This window comes from Aquarana catesbeiana, linkage group LG01, assembly GCF_042186555.1.
Source record: "Aquarana catesbeiana isolate 2022-GZ linkage group LG01, ASM4218655v1, whole genome shotgun sequence".
Classification (NCBI taxonomy): domain Eukaryota; kingdom Metazoa; phylum Chordata; class Amphibia; order Anura; family Ranidae; genus Aquarana; species Aquarana catesbeiana.
The window spans coordinates 169,720,756-169,733,052 of NC_133324.1; the positions used below are offsets into that span (position 1 = coordinate 169,720,756).

The following is a 12,297-nucleotide window of genomic DNA, read 5'->3' on the forward strand; positions in this document are numbered from 1 at the left end:
CTGTCCTCTGTTCACATAGTCTAACGTTGATATTCTTCCTTTGTCACACCTAACAGCCATCTAGAAGTCTAGATTTAGTTATTGCATTTGTAACTGTGAGTGGAAAGCTACAGTTTCAAGTAAACAGGGGGTTTTCAAGTTTACAAGTTAAAACAAAATATAAGTTTGTAGTCAGGAGCAGTCTCCACTGCAGATGGTGCTCATCCACATTGGCAATGCAGATGGGGAAGGAAGTCGAGGGGAACCTAGTTCTATTGTGGTTTCCTCACTCACAGGGAAACAGCTATCCCATTAGATGCTGGCACCCCATGTGACTTTGACAGCCGTTTTGGGTCAGGCAGAGTGTATTTAAGACCCTGGCTCCCAGTTTGGTGCACATTTTGCAAGGGGCTAGAGTTGGGACAGGTCACTCGTCTGAAGGGACATTGCACAGAGTCAGGTAAAGATTCTGGAGGACCAGGGCAAGTGCAGGGATTACTTCAGATCTCTTCCCCTTTGGGTATAGACTGGGAAAGCCGCATTCCACTCCTTGTGGCAGATACTATTGGCACCTCCAAGTCTTCAGTCTACTGTTCCATGGCTGCTGCAAATTGTGAGTGTTCCTGGTCAGGTTGCCCTCCCGCAAGTCCTGTTGTGTATTTCTGGACTTCTGTCACAATATAGTCCTGTTACTGCACCTGGACTCCTGAACCTACCCACACTTGGTGGCAATCTGCAGGATATGCCCCTCTTCGCAGCGGGTGTGGACAGAGGAGCGGGGACCATTATGGCATCACTAGGAGCAGCCTTGGCCCTGGTCAGGTCCAATATCTACCTGTCTGAGCGGGAGGAAAGGTTGGAGAGGGAGAGTGCTGCGTGCCTGTACCAGGTTCCTGCCCAGTTGATTGTGGAGCTGGCCATCAACCCCTCTTGACTGTCCTTCAAAGAGACCAACAACCAGAAATTGTTACCTGGGTGAAGATACAGATGAACGACCAGGTAGTGGAGAGAGTAAGGGACATGGTGACTCGCAGCCCAGTGAGCTCAGTAGTACCTATTGTCCTGGGCAGGAATGTCTTGAAAGACTTGGACTTACTCTGCTTGCTGGCCGAGTTTGAGCATTCAGGCCGGTGCACATGGGGCTGTGGTCTGCAAGCTGTCTGGCTCAACGTGATCTGGGCCTACCAGAGGGCAGTAGAAAAGCAGCCTGAACAAATGAGGGTTGTCTGTATACCCCCCAAGTAAAAGTTACTCTTGGTACCCCTCCAAAGGAAGTCTGGTCTCTGCCCATCAGGACTCACAAGAAACTGCAAAGGGTAATGGGAAAGCCCTATAAAGACCTAGTGACACTGGGAGTGGTTGGTTGCCCATACCTTATTCAAAGTTCACAAAGGGAAAGTGTTGGTTCAGCTTATCAATCTGGGGACTGTCCCTAACCATACCACAATGGCAGACCTCTATGTGGTGCCCGCCACTGCATCTCTGAGGCCTATGTCCCATTACAGGCAGCCATGACCTCTTTTAACGAATCACAATACAAACTACTGCTGGAACAACTGCTCATTCCTTTCCGGGACTATCTTTTACCCCAACAGCAGCTGCTTCATCAGCTACTGGGGAAGAACCTACTGGTCTTTACTACCAGCGCTGAAGACTATGGCTGCACAGAGGCCATTTATCACTCGATTCGTAATATTCGTACGGGTGGGCTCCACCCATTCAAGAGTGATACCGTCAAATTTCCCCAGCCCTGTGCCAGGAGGTTATGGACTTGATCTGCAACATGCTACAGAGTGGGATAATTCGGGAAAGCCGTAATCCATGGTCAGCCTCCATTATCCTGGAATGAAAAAAAAATGGGAGTCTGCGCTTTTGTGTGCATTACCGCAAGCTAAATATCTGCACCCACTGGGATGCCTACTGGTTGCCCAGGGTGGAATAGTCACTCATGGCACTGGGTCAAGCCAAGTTTTTCTCTACCCTACCTTGTAAACTGCTACTGGCAATTCTCAGTGAGGGACCAAGACTGTGAAAAGACTGCCAGGCCCCTGGGACTATTCTATAACAATCGTGTGCACTTCAGATTGAGCAATGCCCCTAGTATGTTTCAGCGCCTGATAGAGAGATGCTTGGGAGATTTCAATTTTGAGACTGTGTTAGTCTACTTGGAAAATATCATAATTTAATCCAAAATATTTGAGGACTATGTCTGACATCTGGACCATGTGTTCACCCGTTTAACCCAGTATGAGCTCAAGCTCAGTAAGTGCCGCTTATGTGTCAGAAAATCCAGTACTTGGGGCACATCGTGGAAGCTAGCGGGTCTTCCCAGACCCAGCCAAAGTTCAGGCAGTAGGGCTGGTGGGCAACTATCAGTGGTTCATTCCTAGGTTTCCGAAAATTACCGCCCTCCTCAGCCAGTTACTGAGCAACCATTCCTTCCAGAAGAAAGGAGGGCTGTCATCCTAAATCCAGTCCAAGTTGCAAGAATCCCAACAACAAGTCTTTGAAGCTCTCAAAAAAAAACTGTCATCAGCACCTCTACTGGCATATGTGGATTACTCGAAAACCCTTCTGAGTGTATATGGATGGAAGCTTACTGGGTCTGAATACCTATAAGACCACTTTGACACTGAGGCAGTTTTCAGGTGTTTTAGCACTAAAAATAGCGCATGTAAAGCACCTGAAAACTGCCTCTCATGCCTCCCCAGTGTGAAAGCACTCAGGTGGTGTGCATTGCAGGATGGGAAAAAAAGTCTTGCAAGCAGGATCTTTGGGGCAGCACCGACCCTGCCCATTGGAATTAATCTACAGCGCTTCCGAAGCGCCTAAAAAGCGATTCGGAAGTGCTGCAACACAGGCACTTTTAACCCCTTCTCCGGCCACTAGTGGGGGTTAAAAGTGTCCCACTAGTGGCCGAAAAGTCCCGCTAAAACAGCGGTAAAACGCCACTAAAACTAGCGGCGCTTTACTGCTGACGGACCTGCGGCCCCAGTGCGAAAGCAGCCTAGTAGCTCCTTTAAACTGGAGTTGCTTAACTTGGTGTGAGCCATCAGAGAGGTTTGCAGAATACCTCACGGGGGAGAAATAGAGGTTTGCATAGATAATAACCCCCTTGCCTACCTAGAAACTGCACTTTCCCACTATCCGGTAGAACAACCAGGGGAGGATTCAAGACAAGAGAACGTTGAGGTAGCCGCGTCTTACCTGTGGTAGCCTCCTCCTGTTCCCTCAAAGAGCAGGCAGCAGCACCCCAGGCCTGCTGAGATCCACACCTGGCAGTAATGGGCTTTGATCCAACAAAAAGGCAAGTGTGCAAGCCATCCTATGGTGCAAGCCATCCTAACAAGAATGTCAGAGACTGTCCAACACAGCAAGGGCGATCCTGAGACAGTGGGATCAGCTCAAGATGCCAGGCAATGTGCTTTATAGTCAGGTATGCATCCCTACCGAACAGCATGACATGCTGCAAATTGTGGTCCCCCAGTCGCACATTCTTCAGAAGTGCTGCATGCCTTATGTGGGCACTTCGAACTCGATGGAAGAATGGGTTCAAAGAGCTTGCCGGGAATGTGCATTCTGTTCCATCCATTAAGCTCCTCCTGAAAAGACTACAACCATGGCCATCATCACCTCAAAGCCCTTTGAGCTGATCACAATGGACTTATGGACAATTTCCAGCATGGGTGATCAATGGCCTTTGTGCAGCCCTAGACCTCAGGGCTGGTAGCAGGGCAGACAGCCCTGACCACTGCTAAATTGTTTTGGGAACACGTGGTTCAACCATTTGGCTGTCCCAAACATATACTCTTGGACCAAGGCCCAAACTTTGAGTCACTGATCATGTTCGAGCTGTGCCACCTCAGTGGTACCTCAAAGCTGCATACCACCCCTTACCACCCACAGGGCAATGGAGCTTGTGAACAATTCAATCGCACCCTGTTGGGCATGCTGTTGACTCTTGAGCAGGGTCATAGAGATCGATGACAACAGCCTGTGGAGGCCTACAATAACACAGTACACAGAGCCACGGGCCACACTTCGTTCTTCCTGATGTTCAGATGCTATGGCTACTTACCTGTAGGTCTCTTACTGGGCTCTCCAGAGCACTCTCAATCTCACATGCACAGCACTTGGGTGCAGAAACACTGGGGTCAGTTACAGAGAGCCAAGTAGGTGGTGCTACATAGACACAAGGACTTGGCCAAGGATTCTGCCCTAGAGGAGCTGCTGTTGTGACCGGGGCCAAGTGTTGGTGGAGAACACTAAAATCAAAAGAGGCAGTAAGCTGGATCCCAAGTGGGAACCCACCCCCTATAGGGTAGAGAAGCAGTTCTTTCGTCCAGCTCTAGTATACAATGTGGTCTTGAAATGTCCCAACACCATTAAGAGGCGACTTCACCGCAACCTGCTGAGACCCTGCCTGCTAAGTAGAGATGTAAAATTTCTGGAAATTTTGAAGCCATGGGAAAAATAATTTTTTTCCAGAAAAAATGGAAATTTTCAGAAAAAGTTGAAAAAAAAAAATCAATGTGGAGTAGTTTTACAAATCGGGGGTATGATGGAGTATGAAAAACCTGTATTATGGAGGAACTCTGCTATTCTGGCTACTCTCATACTCCTAGCCTGAGGCCCACCTCGTGAAATAAATGATTGTTCACGCAGTCAGACATTTTTTATTTTACTTTGATGTACAACACCTCCTTCTTCTCATTCTTCTCATGAGACACTTGTGACACTGTCCATTACAAATTAAAATCTAAGAGTATGCCGACCAGCTGTTTCACATTCCCTCCTCTGTAGGTTCCCTGAAATGGGCTCTCTCCCTTTGCTCCAGGCCTACCTTAAAGGGTGCATTTTCACCCTAGTCTGCAAACTACATGATGACACCCTGCAGGTTACAAATTCACATGAACCTTCTGGCTCCAACCTTCCCAACTCCTGATTTATTAGGAAAAAGGGCAGCCCAACCTACTTGTTACACCCAGGGGCGGGACTTCCCTTAAAGGGGTATTAACAGCCTGTTTACAAATGGACTAGTGGAGCACCATCCGTCAGTGCATACCCATGGACAAATGGCCTTACCTTTTAAGATAGTGTAGAGCTGTATAAGTCAGTGTGAATGCACCTGTTTACAACTGCACAGAAAGTAAATCAACCTTTGGGGTTAAATAAGGTTCCTATATTTTACATTATAATAAATGAATGTTAAAACCAGTTCCTGGTGTTGTGCCATGTTATATAGAAAAACATACCACCAGTGAGGAACAGTGATCCCTGAATGCCTTCAGGTTTAATCTCCCTAGCCTTGAAACCATGATCTGTTGAAATACATTTCTTCATTCTGCCAAGGAGCAAAGCAAACAGCTGGTTTCATTGGCTAAAAATAAAACTCTTCCTTTAAGCAGCTTTCAGGAGGACTCGGCAGCATAATAAATGATTAATGTATTTCTGTGTTAGGATAAATATACACAGCATTCTAGTCACGGAGTTTGACCAGAGTTTGACCAGATAGCCCCGAGACACGGCTAAGTCTGACTTCAAGGTAAGTTAGCCACATATTTAATAATGCTGTAGCCACCTTCAGGATAACTAATTTATTAATATGAGAAAAGGTATCTAAACTGTATTTTGCTTAACTGTGCATTGCAAATTGTTAATTCCAGATACAGGATCTTTCTGAAATAGGAGGCTTGTTAACTAAAATATAGTACATCTTTGTTTGGCATGACTAAAGGATTGCTATAGACACTAAAGGGTAGTTAGACATGCAGTCATGATCTAACCTATCTCAGGCATTAAAATTCTGCAGTGCTTACCTACATTTAAACAATGATATTTTGCTACTGCATGCTTTATACAGTATCCAGGAGAGAGGCGGAGGAGGCCAACTGCAGATACCTCTAGTACCAGCTTATCAAAACGAAAATATTAGCGATTAGACCAAATCATCCAACCTGTCTGGTCATTTCACCCACCAAAAGCTTTCTGTCTGTCTGTCAGTGCCCATAGACTTTACAACTACCGAACATGAACATTTCTCTAAGTTAATATCTGCAGACACCTTAACTTAATTCAATCATATAACAATATTCTATATAATAACTTTAGAAAAGCTGTTTATTTGGTAGCCATAGTATGTCATCTTTGGTTTTCTAGATACAAATATTCTTGCAAATATTCTTTGTATTTTTATTTTGTAAAGATGTTATTAACTAGTAATTGAATGAAATACACAATATTCCCAAATATAACAGTAAAATGAAGTTTCTAGCCTTTAGGCAAATATAGATTTTTTTTCCAGTTAGTAAAAAAAAAAAAAAATACATCATCTAAATATTCTGGGGAAATATCTTCCTGTGTAGAAGCCTACAGCACTTAATTTAGCAGTTAATTGAGAAAAAAATATTGAAAAAGAACTGAATCTGCATAGTTGCAAACATGGTGCACATTGTCCAGACATGGCAGACTTACCTCCTAGTCTGTTCTCCATCAGTGATGCGAGGCCTGGTTCCTCCTGGTTGCTCTGTTACTGCCGTTGCCATCTTCTGTTTTTCTTCCAAGTCTGGCGTACAAATAAAAATACAATTGCTAGAAGAAAGGGAAATAAGCTTTTTAGCAGTAGAGACACACTCATACAAATCTACACGCTGACATTTTTTTTTTTTATTTTAAGTCTAGTTTTAAAGCTAACAAAACTGTTTAATACAGCTATGTATTCATTAAAATAATTAAATCTATTTTAAAGGTAATTTTGTTTTTCGATTTATTATATGTCTCAGAGACTGCACAGAATTTATTCACCGCGCTCCCTGGATTGGCCCCAATGCAATTCCACTGAAGGCACATATTATCATATTTTTCGGTCCTGTCCTAGAGTGGCACAGTTCTGGGAGAAGGTATTTGAGTGTATTAATGCCGCCTACAGTTAACTCTGTCGTTGTCACCTGAATTGGCCTTATTGGGCATTCAGGACGATGAGCAGAGGCCTCGCTATACCAAAATGCTACTTGCTTTCCTATTGTATTATGCCAAAAAGGAAATACTTGGTAGATGGATTTCCCCCACCCCCTCTACGGTGGTCTTGTGGGAATCCTCTATAGATACAGTGTTACCCATGTACAAGTTGACATAGATCAGTAAGGAGTGCCCTAGTAAATATGATAGGGTTTGGCAGCCTTGGACGAAGCAATGATGGCTCCTTGGTGTGGATTCTTGGCTGCTTTACTCTGGGTTGCATTCAGTGTTCCTGTTGGGGGCCCCCCTTGATGAATGTTTGTATTTTGGATTCATGTTCGCGATATACATCCCTGGAATCTGTCTGTTCGATATTGTTAACTAATTACTACTTCATCACATTGTGCTGAATTGTCATGTAATATGAGTTTATTGTACTATGCCATTTTTTCAATAAAGACCAATTCTGGTTGTTAAAAAAAAATAAAAAATCTATTTAAAAAATATAACAAGGGCATGTAACTGAATTTGCCCTACTATAATCCTCCTGTAATCCTCTGCACAGCATTACTTTGATTAGGCTTGGTTCACACCTGTGCAGTTTGCTTTTGATCCATTTCTGCAGTGCTTTTTGCATTTTTGACATGTTTTTTTATCTCTTATGCTTTTTTTAATTTTTTTTTGGCCGATTTGTTGTTGGGTGGAAAAAAAATGCAAATTGTGGCAAAATCACTGCAAAAAACACACTACATGCTTTTCTGCAGCTTCTCTATTGAAGTCTATTGAACCAAAAATATTTTGGTTCGTTTTGCTTTTGTAGCGCTATTCTTTTCACTCTCTGCAGCTACTGAGGTATGATGGCGCCACCTGTATAGTATTTAGGAGCAGAGTCTTTATAATCTGTGATCAGGACAGGATCTCTAACAAGCGCTAGTGCCTTCACTCAATTGGGTCTTGTGGATAGCAAGTGAAATTCCAATTGAGAAATGTATCATCCACATAGACAGTAATCCACACAGCATTGTATTTGAAAGTCCATGTAGAGAAAAGCCTGCAGCAAAAAAAAAGGAAGAAATAAGCACAGGGCTACATGAAATGGGACCCTGTAGGCTGGGCTAGTGAGGGTTAAATTATTTCCTGAAGTTAACTTGAGCTCACAGGTGATTGGTCAGAGCGGTGTGAGGGGGAGGCAGTGCAGAGAGGAGGTCAGAGGTGCAGACATCCAGTCAGCACACGAGGATAGGAAAAGCTAGCGTGCTGACGTGTCTGCCCCTGCTCTCCTCTGCGGATCGATGGCTGAAGCTAGCAGGATGGCTGAGCAACTCAGGGTAATGGCAGAGACTATGGGCACGGCATGGCTGCAGAGCCAGCTCGCAGCCATGCAGGGGACGGCCGCTGCGGTCCCCAGTGGGTCGCAGACTCAGCGAGCATGCCCGCCGGAGCGCTACAGCCCACTAGGGTCCCCTTGGGCTCAGCGTGGCTCGGGCTGTTGCCCTCAGACACCGCTGGCTAACCTGGTCGGGGTTAAGCCGGAGGAATAAAAAAGGAAGACAAGGAGAAGCGGCGGTATTGGTTGATTCCGAGAACGTTTAGTCATTGGTTACAGGCATTCGCCATTTTGGCTAGTGTCATTGGCGAAAAAGCACCGGAGAATTGTTCGGCATTGTATTGCTATTTGGACTCCATTGGCGAGGCCCAGAGGGTGTACGGTGATGTGGCTTGGCTGCGATTTGCCGAACAATTCCGTCAGTGCAAAGCAATTCCCTGTGTTGGGACCATATGGACATCAGTTTGTGGATGTCCTCTCCACGAGCCTCTACAGCGTTTTTTTCAAGCGGGGGCCAGGAGTCCAAACACCCCTGGACAGCCGGCCGCAAAAAAGCGGGGTCAGTGCTGGCAATTCAACGAGGGTTCTTGTAGGTTCAGCACCAACTGCCATTACAAACATCAATGCTCACACTGCGGAGGGGCTCACCCTGTGTCCTGCTTTTTTAAGGCCGGAAAATCCTGTACCGGTGATACTGCAGGTAAGAGGCCGGACACCGGTGAGGGCGGACAGGATGTTCCCCTTTCTAAATAAATATCTGGACCAGCAGGCAGCTCGGTTACTAAGAGAGGGTTTTGTTATTCCGTGCTCCCTTACGCAGATTCCCCCTGTAGCGGACAACCTGAGATCTGGTAAGGAACACTCTGAAGTGGTTTCTGAGAAGCTTGCTAAGGAAGTGTGCTTGGGCCGCTTGGGAGGCCCCTTTCTGCTTCCCCCTTTGGATAATTTAGTGGTGTCACCGTTGGGTGTAGTTCCAAAGAAGGAGGCCAATAAGTTCCGTTTGATACACCACCTATCGTTTCGGAAGGGTGGTTCTGTTAACGATGCCATTGACCCCGAGGCATGTGCAGTATCGCATACTTTGTTCGATGCTGCTGTGTGTTGGGTTTGGCGATACGGCAAGGGAGCCCTTATGGCCAAAACAGATATGGAAGTAGCCCTTACTCCCCGTTCACCCACGCAGTTTTCATCTCCTGGGATGTAAATGGTTGGGGCCTATTATGTGGATCTCTGCTTGCCTATGGGTTGTTCCATCTCCTGCGCATTCTTTGAGACTTTTAGTTCCTTTTTGGAGTGGGTAGTACGGGATGTGGCAGGTGTCAATTCTGTCATTTATTAGCTGGATAGGCCCCCCATCTTCTAGGTTATGTGGAGTACTGCTGGCTACAGTGCAGCACATAGCGGAGCGATTTGATGTACCCCTTGCGGCTGATAAGACGGAAGGCCCCGCGGAGTTGATCAAATTCCTGGGGATTGAGATTGATTCTATGGCTATGGAATGTCATCTGCCTGACGATAAGTTGCATGCCTTACAGGAAGATGTTCGCTTAGTCGCAGAGAAACACAAGTTTAAACTGCGGGACCTGCAGTCTTTACTCGGCAAGCTCAATTTTGCTTGCCATATTATGCCCATGGGCAGAGTTTTTTGTAGACGGCTGGGGTCACTTCACCCAGGCATTTTATCAGACTGACTAGGGAGCATAGGAATGACCTGCAGGTTTGGCGTGCATTTCTGGATGAGTTCAATGGGCGGTCCATCTGGATAGAAGGGCCGGTCAGCAACTATGATTTGGAACTCTTTACAGATGCGGCTGGTTCTACCCGGTATCGGGCATTTTTCGGGGGTCGTGGAGTGCAGAGCGCTGGCCCAAAGAATGGCAGGAGGCGGGATACTTAAAGAATTAGGTGCTGCTGGAACTTTTTTCCAGTTTTGGTTGCCTGTGCGCTTTGGGGGGAAGTCCTATGCAACAAGAAGGTACGGCTGCATTGTGACAACCTGGGGGTAGTGCAGGTTCTTAACTCGCTGTCAGGATCCTCCCCTCCAGGCATACGTTTGTTGCAGTACTTGGTTTTGTGTTGTTTACGAAAAAACATTTCCTTATATTCTGTGCATAGTCCTGGAGTGGAAAATACGGTGGCTGACGCTCTTTCCCGTTTTCAGTTGGACAGGTTCCGGGAGTTGGCGCCGGGTACCTCTTTTCCTCCTTATCTATGGCGGGTTGCGTTGGTATCGCCTCTGGTCTGATTTGAAACTCCTTGAGTGAGTCGACATGGCCGTTCTATTCTAAGGTCTGGAGGGAATGGGAGGCTTTAACTCGGAAGTCAGGCTGTGGGGGTGATAGTGGGGAGACGAGCCAGTTACTTATATACTTTATATGCAAGTGTTTTGCAGAAGGGATATCCATTTCAGCCATGCAAAGAAAATTGTCTGGCATGGCTTTCTGGTTCAAAATGCGGGGCATGCCTGATTTTACCAAGAACTTTTTGGTAAAACGGGCATTGAGAGGTTATAGATGGGGCTATAGATTTTGTAATTTTGCATGCTTTGTTTCTACAGACGGCTACAGTTTGTTCATCGGAGTTTGAGACGGTACTATTCCGGGCGGCATTTGCGTTGGCATTTTATGGAGCCCTCAGGGTGGGGGAACTGGTCAGCCCTTCCAAGGTGGCACGCGGGGGCTTGTCAGCGGACGATGTCCGCTGTGATGACTCGTGGTAAGGCTGTTCACCCGTTGTTCAAAGGCGGATCAAGTCGGCAGGGGGGCTCACATTGAGTTGCGCCAAATACAGGGTTCCTTCACATGCCCTGTGCAGATGGTGATGGCTTACTTATGGCTTCGCCCAGAAGTGGCTGGTTCTTTTCTGATCCATTCTGATGGTTTGGCTTTATCTAACTTTCAATTTATTTTGATGCTGCGGCGCTGCCTTTTGGTTGCTGGTGTGGAGGCCAGTCATTTTTGATCACATTCGTTTAGGATTGGGGCAGCCACTGAGGCTGCCCGGTGGGATCTTGACAGCGCAGTAGTTAAGCGTATTGGTAGGTGGGAATCTGACAGATTCAAAATTTACATTTGCCTCCATTTGATTTAATATGGGTTGGTTGGTTTAAAAAAAAAAAAAAAAAGCAAAAAAAGGCAAGGTTGGGGTTATGTGTCTCCGTTTTTTATTTGTGTTTATTTCCATGATCTGTTGAGTAGTAGTGGTGGTAAGATGGTGATGGGTGTCTGTGCTAGGTTTCCCTTTTTTCTTTCAGATCATACTTGCCTCGTTTGGATCCTGGGCCATTCTTTTGTTCATTGGGGCAAAGAGGGCTGATGTCAGGCCTAATGGCCGACAATTGGGTTTCCCACGAGCAGAAGTCAGCATCCGGTGGATTGGAATTCCGGGGATGTTATGGAGCAGGGATGTGCCGGAGGTTAACAGGATCTCCAGATGGGATATGCCCCCGGATGTATTGGTCATACATGCAGGGGGTAATTACCTGGGGGTTCAATCCACTAGGCACCTGATAAGGGGCATAAAATTTGATGTGCTGCAACTGCAAGCGGCTTTCCCACACACGATAGTGGTATGGTCAGAGATGGTGGCCCACACCATCTGGCGCCTTGCCCGGTCGGTGGCTAAGATTAACAGGGCCCGAGCTAAGGCCAATAAAGGGGTTGGGAGGTTCAATGCCAGGAATGAGGGTCTTGTGGTCAAGCATAAGCAGCTTAAGTTCGAGACATGGAGATATCTCTGTGGTGATGGCGTTCACCTTAATGAGGTGGGTACGGATTTGTGGTCCTTAGGTTTACAGGAGGGAATACAGCGAGCAGTTCGTTGCTGGCAGGGCACGAAGGTGTGAGGCTTCACACTTTGCGCTGTGACAGTTGGGACTTTAGAGGCATTTGTAAGTAAAATAATGGAATTAAAGGTTTGGGACACACGTGATTAACTGGGAGTTTATGGTTATCTGCTAAAGGTGGTTCGTTCCCGAGTCGGATGCAAAGCGACAGGGACCATAAATGGTTAAGCAGATATAAAGTAAAGCGTTG

General features: G+C 46.3%; 1 protein-coding gene across 1 annotated transcript in view; it reads left to right on the forward strand.

Moving 5' to 3' along the window:
* Window positions 1-5,373: 5,373 nt before the first annotated feature.
* CAST (calpastatin) overlaps window positions 5,374-12,297 on the forward strand; it is a 264,338-nt gene continuing 257,414 nt past the window's right edge. The window contains exon 1 of the mRNA XM_073624543.1: window positions 5,374-5,524. The gene's annotated coding sequence lies outside the window, so the exon portion shown is untranslated. The remainder of the gene's footprint in view (window positions 5,525-12,297) is intronic.